Raw genomic sequence first — 12,727 nt, 5'->3', positions numbered from 1 at the left:
GCACCAGGGTTCCAGATGGCCTCCGGTGTTTTCCTCTGGAATCAGCAATGTGTGTAGAGAGCAGTCTCTTCTGGTTTCGCAGGCGTGTCTGCCTCTCTGAAGGTTTAGCTCTCCTTCCCACGGGATTTGGGTGCAGAGAACTGTTTATCCGGTCTGTTTCCTTCAGGTTCCGGCGGTGTCTCAGGCAGGGCTCCTGCCTCACCTGGGCCCTCTCCCACTGGAGCCCAGAGGCCTTATACAGTTTCCTCTTGGGCCAGGGATGTGGGCAGGGGTGGGCAGTGTTGGTGGTCTCTTCTGCTCTGCAGCCTCAGGAGTGCCCACCTGACCAGGCGGTAAGGTATCTCTCCCACGGGTTCTGGGAGCAGAGAGCTGCTGCGGGCGGGATCCACGGGTGTGGGACTTCCCAAACACAGGACGGCCTGGTCCTAGAGGGATTCTGCCTCTGTTGTCCCGATTCCACCCGGCAAGTCACTTGCAGCAGATAAGTTAGTCTTACCTTTGGTCCCGAGGCTCGAGTTCGCTCGCGGGGTTCTGCCCACGGGCTCTCCGCGGTGGCAGCGACCAGGAAGATCTGCGCCGCCTCTTCCGGGAGCCTCCGTGCACCAGGGTTCCAGATGGCCTCCGGTGTTTTCCTCTTTGGTCCCGAGGCTCGAGTTCCTTGCTGTGTCTTTTTATTTTATTTGTCAATGTGTGCTTTATGGCTTATCACTCTGAATTGGACAACCAAGAAAGGGTATGGCAGCGCTGCTATCTTCCTTCTGACAATATTAGCATACATAGCTAGTTGGGTAGGACTATGGCTTACGATATAATTGAGTTAACATGAACTGAGCTAAGTATATTGGACATTATCCAATATAACTGAGAAGATGTTAGTTAATTTTCCAGAGAGGATCCTGAAAATGCACGTATGCTTTTATTCACATGTGAGCTGTGCCCATGACCTGTGTCTGACTTACTAACAGCAAGCTGCCACTCATATTTCTTCTCAAAAAAGTATAAATATTGCTTGGAAAAAGTACTTTGGGAAATTCACTGATTATCATATACTGCCAGAGTCTCAGATTGGATGGCATTCTGGGTCCTTGACAGAAATAATTGCTGGCAAAATCTTGAGCAGTAATACCGCTGATGTTTCTATCTTGAGAAACACTACTTCTTTATTTATGTTCTAGATCTCACTGTTGGTTGCCTGTAAGAAATAGCACTCTTTTTTAATTACAGCATTTACTACAATGGTTAAATGTAATTATGGTCAAAAAGAAAATGCCAAAAATTGATATCATAAAAAGAATGCAAGTTGATCCATTCTTATCACCTTGTACAAAGCTCAAGTCTAAGTGGATCAAGGACCTCCACATCAAACCAGACACACACAAACTAATAGAAGAAAAAGTGGTGAAGAGTCTCAAACACATGGGCACAAGCTCAAAATACACAAGATGCAATTAATAGACCACAGGAAGCTCAAGAAGAAGGATGACCAAACTGTGGATGCTTCATTCCTTCTTAAAGAGGGGAACAAAAATTTCCATAGGAAGCGAAATGGAGGCAAAGTTTAGAGCAGCAACTGAAGGAACAGCCATTCAGAGCCTGCCCCACATGTGGCTCATATATACACACCCACCACAACTAGAGTTGATTGATAAAGCTAAGACGTGCATGCTGACAGAAACTGAATATAGAACTCTCCTCAGAGACACAACCAGAGCATGTCAAACACAGAGGCGAACGCTAGCAGCAAACCACAGAACTGAGAACAGGAACCCCATTGAAGGAATTAGAGAAAGGATTGAAAGAGCTGAAGGGGCTCGAGACCCCATATGAACAACAATGCCAACCAACCAAAGCTTCCAGGGACTAAACCACTACCCAAAGACTGTACATGGACTGACCCAGGGCTCCAACTGCATATCTAGCAGAGGATGGCATTGTAGGGCACTAGTGGAAAGAGAAGCCCTTGGTCCTGCCAAGGTTGGACTCCCAGGGCAGGGGAATGTCGGGGTTGGGGGTTGTAAGGGGGGATGGGCATAGAACACCCTTATTGGGGAGGGGATAGGGGGCTTATGGACAGGAAACTAGGAAAGGTAGTAGCATTTAAAATGTAAATAAAAAATATATCCAATAAAAAAATTTTAAAAAATTTAAAAAAGCAAGTCACCTATCAGTCTAAATAATTATTTGTTTTCTTTATTGATAATAATAACTATATTTGATTTCAAAATATCAAAAATTATAAAGGGTATATTTAGAATAAGTAAAATTTATAATATTATTCATTCTAAGGTATATTATATATATTAATGCATTTTTTCATTAAATAATTTAAATTATGTATAAATTATATATTTGAAATACAATATATTTTAAGTTTATTAGTTCATTTATACTATTTGTCATTAAATTAATTTTTGGTTTTTTTTCTTCCATTTTTATTAAATTGGGTATTTCTTATTTACATTTCAAATGTTATTCCCTGTCCCAATTTCCAGTCCATCAGCCCCCTAACCCCTCACCCTCTCCTTCTATATGGGTGTTCCCCTCCCCATCCACCCCCATTACCATCCCCCTCAACAATCCTGTACACTGGGGTCCAGCCTTGACAGGACCAAGGGCTTCCCCTTCTACTGGTGCTCTTACTAGGCTATTCATTGCTACCTATGGAGGTGGAGCCCAGGGTCAGTCCATGTATAGTCTTTGGGTAGTGGCTTAGTCCCTGGAAGCTCTGGTTGGTTGGCATTGTTGTTCATATGGGGTTTCGAGCCCCTTCAGCTCTTTCAGTCCTTTCTCTAATTCCTCCAACGGAGGTCCAGGTCTCAGTTCCGTGGTTTGCTGCTGGCATTTGCCTTTGTATTTGCCATATTCTGGCTGTGTCTCTCAGGAGAGATCTACATCTGGTTCCTGTCAGCCTGCACTTCTTAGCTTCATCCATCTTATCTATTTTGGTGGCTGTATATATATGGGCCACATGTGGGGCAGGCTCTGAATGGCCATTCCTTCAGTCTCTGTTATAAACTTTGCCTCCCTATTCCCTCCTATGGGTATTTTTTATAATTGCTCCAAAATCACAATTAATAATTAGTCTAGTGAGTTTAATTAAACGTGATTTATATCAAATACCTATTTTTTTTTGCATTAGGTGAGATTTTAAAGCTAGCATCCATTACAAACATCAGCATGCATAGGTTTAAATGGAAGATGAATTCAGGGAGCAGCAATAGGTGAAGGATAGAGAAGACTATGTGCTTGTCCAACAGATGAGTAGAACTTGATTCCACAATGACCCTTTGGGATATGACCTGGATCCTATCCTACTTTGGAAAGCAGAGAACATTGGTGTTCTCAACTCATACAGAAGATTTATGTACTAGAAACTCTACAAAGTGGTGCTAATATGCATAGGCCTCTTCAGTCTCTGGCTTTCACCTAGTAACTTTACAGAGCTATTTTGAGACTGACTACAAAATACTATGTTATCCTTTTCTTGTTACCTTCAACACTGAGAAAGGATGAAGACACATTTATGTTCATTTGGAATCAAGTTTCCAAAATATTCCATTTGGTACATAACCTAAATTAAAACCCATGCATTGTCTCCACAAAAGTAATTGGATCTGGAAATATATTTGTTAAAATGATTTCTTTCTATCTATAGCTCTGGTAGGGTACTTCTAAGGTACAGTGTACTACACTGGCATTTGTAAGAATCCTAGTATTCTAAAAATAATTGTACAATTATTTTTGACTTGGCTGGGTAGGTGGGGCTCAGTAGTAAAAAGCACCAAATGCTTTGCCAGAGGATCTAGGTTCAGTGCCCTGTACCGACATGGTGTTTCTCAGTCATCTGAATGCAGTGGTTACACAGAGAGACATTTATACAAAACCATCCACACAAAAATGTTAAAAGTGTGAAACAACAACAATACAAAATTGACTGTATATATAATAGCGTGGAATAGAATAGCTACAAAGAGGAAATATTTTAAGACTATTATTACATGGCAGATGTTATAAAATTCTATGTAGGTTTGTGATTTAAAAATTATAGAAATAGCATATATATTAAATTACAATAGTATAATTGAAGAGTGATACACAAAAATATCTCACATGTAGCAGCATGTATAGATAGGTAAAAGAGCCACTTTTCATGAAGCTGAAGGGTTCATGAAACTATACCACATTACCAGAATCTCAGGAGCATTTATCCAGTCCCACTTCAATTAATGCTACAAAACCACAAATTTAAACCAATCCATTACATCTCTTAAATGTTTATAGAAATAAATTAAGTATTTTTTGTACCTTACTTCATTCGGTAACAATTCACTTATATTTTACTGACATTCTAACTAATGAGAATGCTGATTCAGACGCATGATATATTTTGATAAATTTTTTAAACAATATTTAACTTCTATGATAAAGAACATTTACAAGTGAGATTGCAGTATCATCACTGCCAAGAGAGTTGTGGCAATAGTCAGAATATGATGTTCACGATTCTTAGCTCAAGTTTGTTAGATGACCAGGTAGGTGTTCCATACTCCCAAAATAAGAAATTCCATAATTTTTGTTGTGTTACATTTGTAGAAGCAAATAAATTTGTACAGTACTACGTATCATCACCAAAATTCTCTAGCAATTTCTGAGATTAAGGCCATCTAGAAACTACCCCACCTGGGGACCCATCCCATCTGCTGACACCAAACCTAGATACAATTGCTGATGCAAAGAAGGGCTTACTGACAGGATCCTGGTATAGCTGTCACCTGAAAGGCTCTGCCAGAGCCTGACGAATACAGGTGCAGATGTATTCAGCCAAACATTGGATTGAGCATGGGGACCCCAGTGGGGAAGTTAGTGCAAGGACTGTAGGAGCTGAAGGGGTTTGCAAACTCATAGGAGAGGTCGCATATCAACCAACCAGACCTCTCCTCCCCTCTTCCCAATGCTCCCAGGGAGTAAACTACCAACCAAGATTACACAGTTGGGTACCCATGGCTCCGGCTGGATATGTAGCAGAGGATGGCCTTATTTGGCATCACTGAGAGAGGAGCCCCTTGGTCCTGTGGAGGTATATGACCCAGAATAGGGAAATGCTAGGTGGGTGAGGCAGGAGTGCGTGGGCCGGGAGTTGGCGCACCCTCATAGTGGAAGGGAGAAAGAAAAAAAGATAGTCTCAGAACAGTACACTGCCTAGAAGAAGATAATCCAACCCGCCTGAAAGAAGCAACTTCCTGGAAGAAGTTTAAATGGACTTAGGCACCTATAAAGGACACAAAATTGTTCAGCTGCCTTCAGGCTTTCATGAGCTGCCCCCCACCCCTTGGTGGAGTGAGCGTTGGTGAAACAGTGTGTCTATGTCACTTCTGCTCTTGCAAGTAATCTCTAACTAATGTTTCTACAATTAAACCTAGTAGAATTTACAGGTTACCTTGCTGGATTTGATGCTATCCATAGTTTGACTGAATGAAGCTGGAGTGAGTATATCTTTATTCGTGTCTCCCTAGAAAGAGTGTCATAGAATTCCTCATGGAGTTCCTAAAAACGGTGACGTTCTCCATACTCACGTTTTTCAAATAATTTAAATGACATAGTTTCCTTCAGCTGTAATTGAACATAAATTAAAAGCCATGTATTAAGAGACAGAAGAGAGCTTTGAAGGTAAACCTTCTCACTTCTTAAGTCTAGCTACCTGATGTTGATCCTGAGAACCCATGTAAAAGGTGGAGTAGAAATAACTGTAACATTGTCCTGTCACAATAGATGTGTCATGACATATTTGAGCACAAGTGTACACACACACACACACACAAACACACTAAAATGTTAAGATATAATTTGGTACAAATTTATCAGTGCCTTATTGGAAATCTGAATAAATCTCCATTTTCATATGTGCCTTTTCATTGGTCCGCTCTAGACTTTTTTGGCCCTTGCCTTGCTTTAGGGAATACATTGATTTTTGAGGGTGAAGATCACCACATTAGCGATTATTTTCTACCATGTCAGGTAGTACACAATGTGTGATTGTCTCTCCGTTGGTGATAATAAGTTTCCCAAGTTGAATAAGGTGATAACTCTCGCCTCTCTGTCTTGGAAAAGTTCATTTACACCTTTTTAAAGTAAGAAATATTCTGTAAAATGATGCTTTAGAATTGCCGCAAATGATGCTTCCATTTCTGTGCATCTTTGTAACACTAATCAGAGAGCCATTGTAAAGAACAAAAGACCTTTATTCTATGCCATTACATTCTAGGTGGAAACACCTGCTATTTCTGACAACCGTCACACCTTACTGCGCCTGCTTCGCGCAGATATCATTAGCATCATCAACCTCTTTGAATTCCATTTACAACCTTCCATTCTTTACTGGGATATGTTTCTTTCTGATATATAATTATACAAATTATTTCACTAGAATAACAGGATTTTCAGGTAACAGAATCCCTAACCAAATCCAAATGTTGTGGCTAGGCTATCTGGCCCTTCATTACTTGATCTCTGTTCTGCACTCATTAAATCCCTACTTTCTTCTCTGTGTTTTCCCTGGTATGAGTCATTTCAGTTTTCAAACATTTGCATGTTTTTCAGTGGCTAAAATTTGTATTCTGGATATTTCATGTCGTATTCTTCCAGCAACCTGTGTGGTTTTTTGGCTTGTTTGTTAATTGTTGATTCTTTTCTTTTAATGTGACATTACTCTTGCAATGACTGTAAGTTCCAAAAAAAAAAGTTATTACAGAAGAATGAAAACTGACAGTTTGATTCAAATTTTTCATTTTAGGATCCGGGTATGCTAGCATATTAGATGGCCCTTAAAATGCATTCATTATGTATGGGGTAAATTCATGAAATTAATCAATTTGGTTTTGCTGCTACTTTTTATTGCATTATGGATTTGGTTCAAATTAAAAGCTGTAGTTTCCTATAAAGGATAAAAAATATGTGTACCTCTTACTTGATATTCAGAATAATGATCTTTGAAACAAGAATTGAATGAAATTCTCCCTACAAAAACCTTATCCATTTGTGTGATCTATTCTAAAATTTAAATTTGATAATTATAAAAATCTAGGATTGCATTTTAAATGAATAAATATTATTAGTAATTTACTAATGAATGAGTTACATAGTAATGGTTAGTTTCATTTTATTAAGTTTTAAATTATTCTACAAATAGTATAAAAATCAACAATTTATAAGTTTTGAAAATATGCTATAGAGTAAATTTATTTAAGTTTATACCATATAACATTAACAAACTGAGTATGCATAATCACAAGCATACTCAAGGAAAGCAAAAGAGAGTACACAGAAAAATATTAATGATTCTTATTGTGTTACTTGGGTTTCTTTTACTGTGATAAAACATCATATCCAAAAGAAAGGAAAGCATTTCTTTCTGTACAAGTCCCTAACATAGTCCATAATGAAGAGAAGTCAGGGCAGGAACTCAAAACAGGAATTTCTAGGCAGTAACTGGAGCAAAGGCCATGGAAATTAATTGCCTATGGTCTGCTAGTGGCTTGCACAGTTCGCTTTCTAACAGAACTCAAAACTATATGCCTAGAAGTGGCACGACTCACAGTGAGCTGGCCATAATAAAAGCCTGATCCTGTGGATATATTTTCTTGTTTATGATTACTTCTTCCCAGAGGACCCTAGCTTGTATCAAGTTGGTATAATAACTACCGAGAACAATGTTATAATATAAATTGACTTTCAGAAATATTTTTCTACTCGATTCTTTTGGTTCTAACACATGTACTCCTGGAAGCTCTTCAAATCTTTTCCTTTGGGAGATTTGCTACAGTTTAAATAGCCAGTTTTATAGTAATTATGATTACTGTAGCACTTCCTTCCATGTATGATAAAGCATGAAAATGTAAATGTATTTCCTCCAGGTAATAGAAATGCTATCTACTATTTCCAAAGTTTAGTTTTGTATCCTGACTGTAAAGGGAAGATGTTGACATGTTGGTTTCTGTATAGTCATATTTATCTATTTACCTATCTCTATTCTAGGTAAAAATTGTTTAAAATAATGAAACATGAAATGTCTTAGAATATTTTATAAATAATCAATTGACATAAGTAATTTCTAATTGAACCAAATGGAACTGAACACATTTAATTATACAATGTTTTTTTTATATTTATATTTATTTTTATTTTTTATTTTTGTCTTCAGCATTCCTCAGTGTGCAAGTTTGTGGCTTTAAATGGGAAAATACCACCCTTGAGCAAACAACACATCCACTAGGTGGTAGTATGTCCTTTCTTATTTTCCAAAATATATTTAATTTCAAATCATTTTCTTAAATATTTATTTTGAAGAATGCTGCTAGTTTACTTGTAAAACAAATTTAGAACAGTGTTAAATATGTATTACTGTGTGATATTTATTTATTTTGTTATTTTTAAACTTGTATTTCATGCATCCTTATTATGAATATTATTAGAAAATTACTGATCCAGGCTCATAATTTTAGGGATTTTATTGTTCAAAAAATGTACAAATGGCAAATTCTTGATATATAGATAGGACAGATTTATTATAACATTAAAAGTTTCTACTTCTGTCTCATGTATATTTTAGATATTAAATGTTTATACTCTACAAAAACCATCTTCAATCTAATAAAAGCTAGGAATAGATTTCTTTCATTGTATACATTTTGTTTTTGTTAATAGTATATTTTAAAATAATAATTCACAGGTAAGCAGAAAAGTAAACTCATAAACACTATTTTAAGTGAAAAGTCACTGGCAATTAGTTCTTTTCTTTGGTTCATTCCCCAGTTACACTCTGTATAAAGGAGATTAGCTGAATGCTGTATTCAGTGGTCAAAAAATTTCAAAAGATTTTTACAACTTGTTCAATCTCTACCTTTTCAAATTGCTGAGTGTATAAATCAAGAAAATGTTATAATTTACTGTATTATATATTATAAGAGTAAATAACCAATGTGATTTCTTGAATTTGTCACTTTAGACGTTTTCAAGTTTATAAAGTCTGTTCGGGATTTATTTTAAAATATTCTAAAATGCTACAGGGTTCCAGGTAATGGCTGTGTTGCTTAGATCCACTGAAAGTTGTGAAGGCCTTGGCTTGATTCCTGGGATTGTGGGTATGTGAATTCCAAAGAAAATGAATCACAGTTTAGCTATAAAGATTTTCATACCATAATCATTCATGATGTTAACACCTTGACATTCATTTTTTAATCTTTTATATGAAATATAAACCTTTATTATTAAGACATTTGAAGCAAAATTAGTTATGATCATTTCTTAACATAATATTTTCATTGATTACTTTGAAATCTCATAAAATACACCTTGGCAACTCTTACTTTCAAGTCCTACCAGGTCTGTCCCCTCAACCTTTTGCACCCCACCCATCCCACAAAGAAAACCAAGACCACTTTCTGTTGTCCATATAATGAGTGGAGAATGGTCATACTCAAGATGGGCATCCTCTTAGAGAAAAGTGAATCCTTATTTATCCCCCTCCTTGCCATAGGCATTGATTATGTAAAACTACACTTCAGAATCCTTAGCCTGTCTAGGTTGTTTGGAGCAGGAGGATTGGGGTTGGGTGGTGTTACAGAAGACTTCTCCACTGAGAGTCTGCAGCCATTGACAATTACCTGTGTTTCATGGGAAAAGTAATGATTTCAAGAGTATTGATTTTAATATACTCCTTTCCTGAACTATATGCTGTATATTTGCTATGAAGCAAAAGACTGAATGAGTGTCATTACTAAATCAATGGCACAAATATTTTTGTAAAGTGTCTACCTTGCTAGTTGTTTATTTAGAGGTATTCATTTTGGACCATGATGTATTTGTATATATACCAAGTGGGACAATATATAATGTCCTGTTAATAATTATAGAATTCTGGACATTGAAACTTAAAATCACCAAGGAAAATGACTGAATGAATGATTTAGGAATTAGAAATTATGACTTTCTTAACAGATAATTTTATAGTTCTGTCTCCTTCAAGGTACATGTCTAGAGTCAAATAATACCAAAAACAATGTTCTCCTGATATGTATAGACTATATGTTTTAATTAGAATCTAGGGCTCTTTCTCTTTCTTCATATGCATAGTAGAATTGATAAATTTTTATATTAGTTACAATAACCATAATTTCTGTTTGCCCATATGATATAAACTTCTAAGTAATATAGTCACCCATCATAAAGTTCTTACTATATTATTCTTTGTTAAAATAGTTGTGAGGAGCTATTATAATCTTCTCAATGATATTGTCTTTTCATTCAGAAATGAATGTAATGTTTTTATCATACAGCTAGAATTTATCAAATAAACATCACAGCTACATTACATTCACACTAATATTGTATAACCTTCAAATAATATATTCAAATAATAGAATATAGCTATTTTTGCTTACAAATTATAGTAAAAATTTATACATTATATTCCCTAGTGATTAATTTTACTTTTTTGTTGTCTTTATTGTTGCTTCTTGAGATGTTCACTCACTATATAATGAAACATGATATATACCTCTTTATGAACATCAATTATCTTAAGATAAACTGTATTCTCACTATTTATACATTTCCCAGATTTGCCATCATTTTCCAGATAAGCTACATTTATGAAGATCTTTTTTTGTATGTCCAGCATTTTTTGACATTTTATATATTCGCATTTCAAATGTTATCTCCTTCCCCAGTTTTCCCCTCTCCTATTTCCTGTCCTACTACTTCTATGAGGATGTTCTCTCTCCCATCCACCAACTCCCACCTCAATACCCTGGCATTCCTCTACATTGGGGAACCAAGCCTTCACAGGACCAAGAGTTTCTCTTCTTATTGATGCCCGACAAGGCCATCCTCTGCTACATATCTAGCTGGAGCCATGGGTGCCCCTGTGTGTACTCTTTGGTTGGTGGTTTAGTCTCTAGGAGCTCTGGGGTTCTGGTTGGTCGGTATTCTTGTTCTTCCTATGGGGTTGCAAACCCAATCAGCTCCTTCAGTCCTTTCTCTAACTCCTACAATGGGATCCCCATACTCAGTCCAATGATTAGCTGCAAGCATCCTCATCTGTATCAATACGATTCTGGCAGAGCCTCTCAGGAGACATTCATATCAGTCTCCAGTAAGATCTTTTAATATACCTTTTTAAATAATCACAAGAACACACAGCAAATAAAAAAAGACTCACCCCAAAACTATTAGAGAACTATTATAGGAAAGTATAAAGAGAATAAAAATATGCCCCAAAGGTGACACCCTTAAGATGGCTACTTACAAAAGTAGGCATCAAAGTGACTTGAACTTAGAGGTCAAACTGCACGATGTCTTGGTGGTTATTTTGTGATAGTAGAATGTTCTTATTAGCATTGTTTTAATATTGTTTTCTTTCCTTCATTTAACTTTTTATTGATTCTTTGTGAATGTCACATCATGTACCCAAGTCCCACACATCTCCACATCGCCTCATATCTGCCTTTTACCCTTGCACCTACCCCTCCACCAAATTAAATACACACACACACACACACACACACACACACACACATACACACACACACCCAACAACACAAAATAACAAAACAACTCATAGTGAAAGCTCTAGTGTGCCAAAATATATCCCTCTGTCCACATGTCTTCATTTTCAAATTTGTCATCACAATTAGTCATTGGTCTGGTTCAAGAACTCTGGCTTCTATGACAGCATCAATATGGAATCCTTATCAGGATTTCTCCCAGTTATTCTGTGGATATCCTCTGTTATGGAGATATTGTGGCTTTGAATCAGCAGGACTGGCTATTTGATGTGTCTCAATCATTTGTAGATGATATAGACTTTGCAGTGGGGGATCACAGAGCACTGGATCTGGACCTGGATGGTAGCAGAGCTGGTCATCCCACTGGCTGTCTGCACAACCATAGTGAGGTATTTAACCTTGCTCTGGCTAGGCTACCAAATGCTGCCATCAGTAGGAACAAGGGTTACCTTTTCTGTGATTTTGCCCTCAGAGTTGGGCTCACTTGAATTTCTCCCACCTAGGGTGAGCTCTGCTGTGCTGTCCTGGTGAGGTACAGGTCCTGTTTTCCTGTGTCCTGGAAGTGAGGGTCATGTCTAGCTCTCTAGAACTTATGACACTTTGGGCAGCTCGCCCATCAGCCTGTGAAAGCAAGGGGCTGAGAGGGAGTCATCAGTGCCCTTGTATTGCAGATGAATGGTGGGACCAGCTCTTCCACATTCATATCCTCAAGGTGTTCTCTCTCTCTCTCTCTCTCTCTCTCTCTCTCTCTCTCTCTCACTCTTATCTGATCACTACATACTCTCGCATTGCGGTGGCTCCAGATGCATGCTGGCCATGTGGCTGATAGGCAACTGGGTAACATTCTCTATTCATCCTGTACAACATGTCAATCAGGTGTCTGTGGTCTGCCTATGCTGTGCACTAGAGGGAAAGTCTGTAGTTGGTATGACAGTCATGAGTTCTGTCAGTCATCATCCTTCTTCACTCTGCTGCTGTGATTTGCTTTGAATTAATTTGGTTTTTATGAGTCCAAAGCATAAAACAGCCCGGGTAATCAAGTCCTGCATCAAGCTAGGAGGAACAAAAGATCACCATTTGCTCTGCTTTTGACTGACAGAAAAACAAAACAAACAAACAAATAAACAAACAAAAAAACACTACCACCAACAAGGTGTCTCATTTCC

Source organism: Rattus rattus, chromosome 4 (genome assembly GCF_011064425.1).
Source record: "Rattus rattus isolate New Zealand chromosome 4, Rrattus_CSIRO_v1, whole genome shotgun sequence".
NCBI classification, from domain to species: Eukaryota; Metazoa; Chordata; class Mammalia; order Rodentia; family Muridae; genus Rattus; species Rattus rattus.
This window is presented reverse-complemented; position numbering follows the sequence as displayed.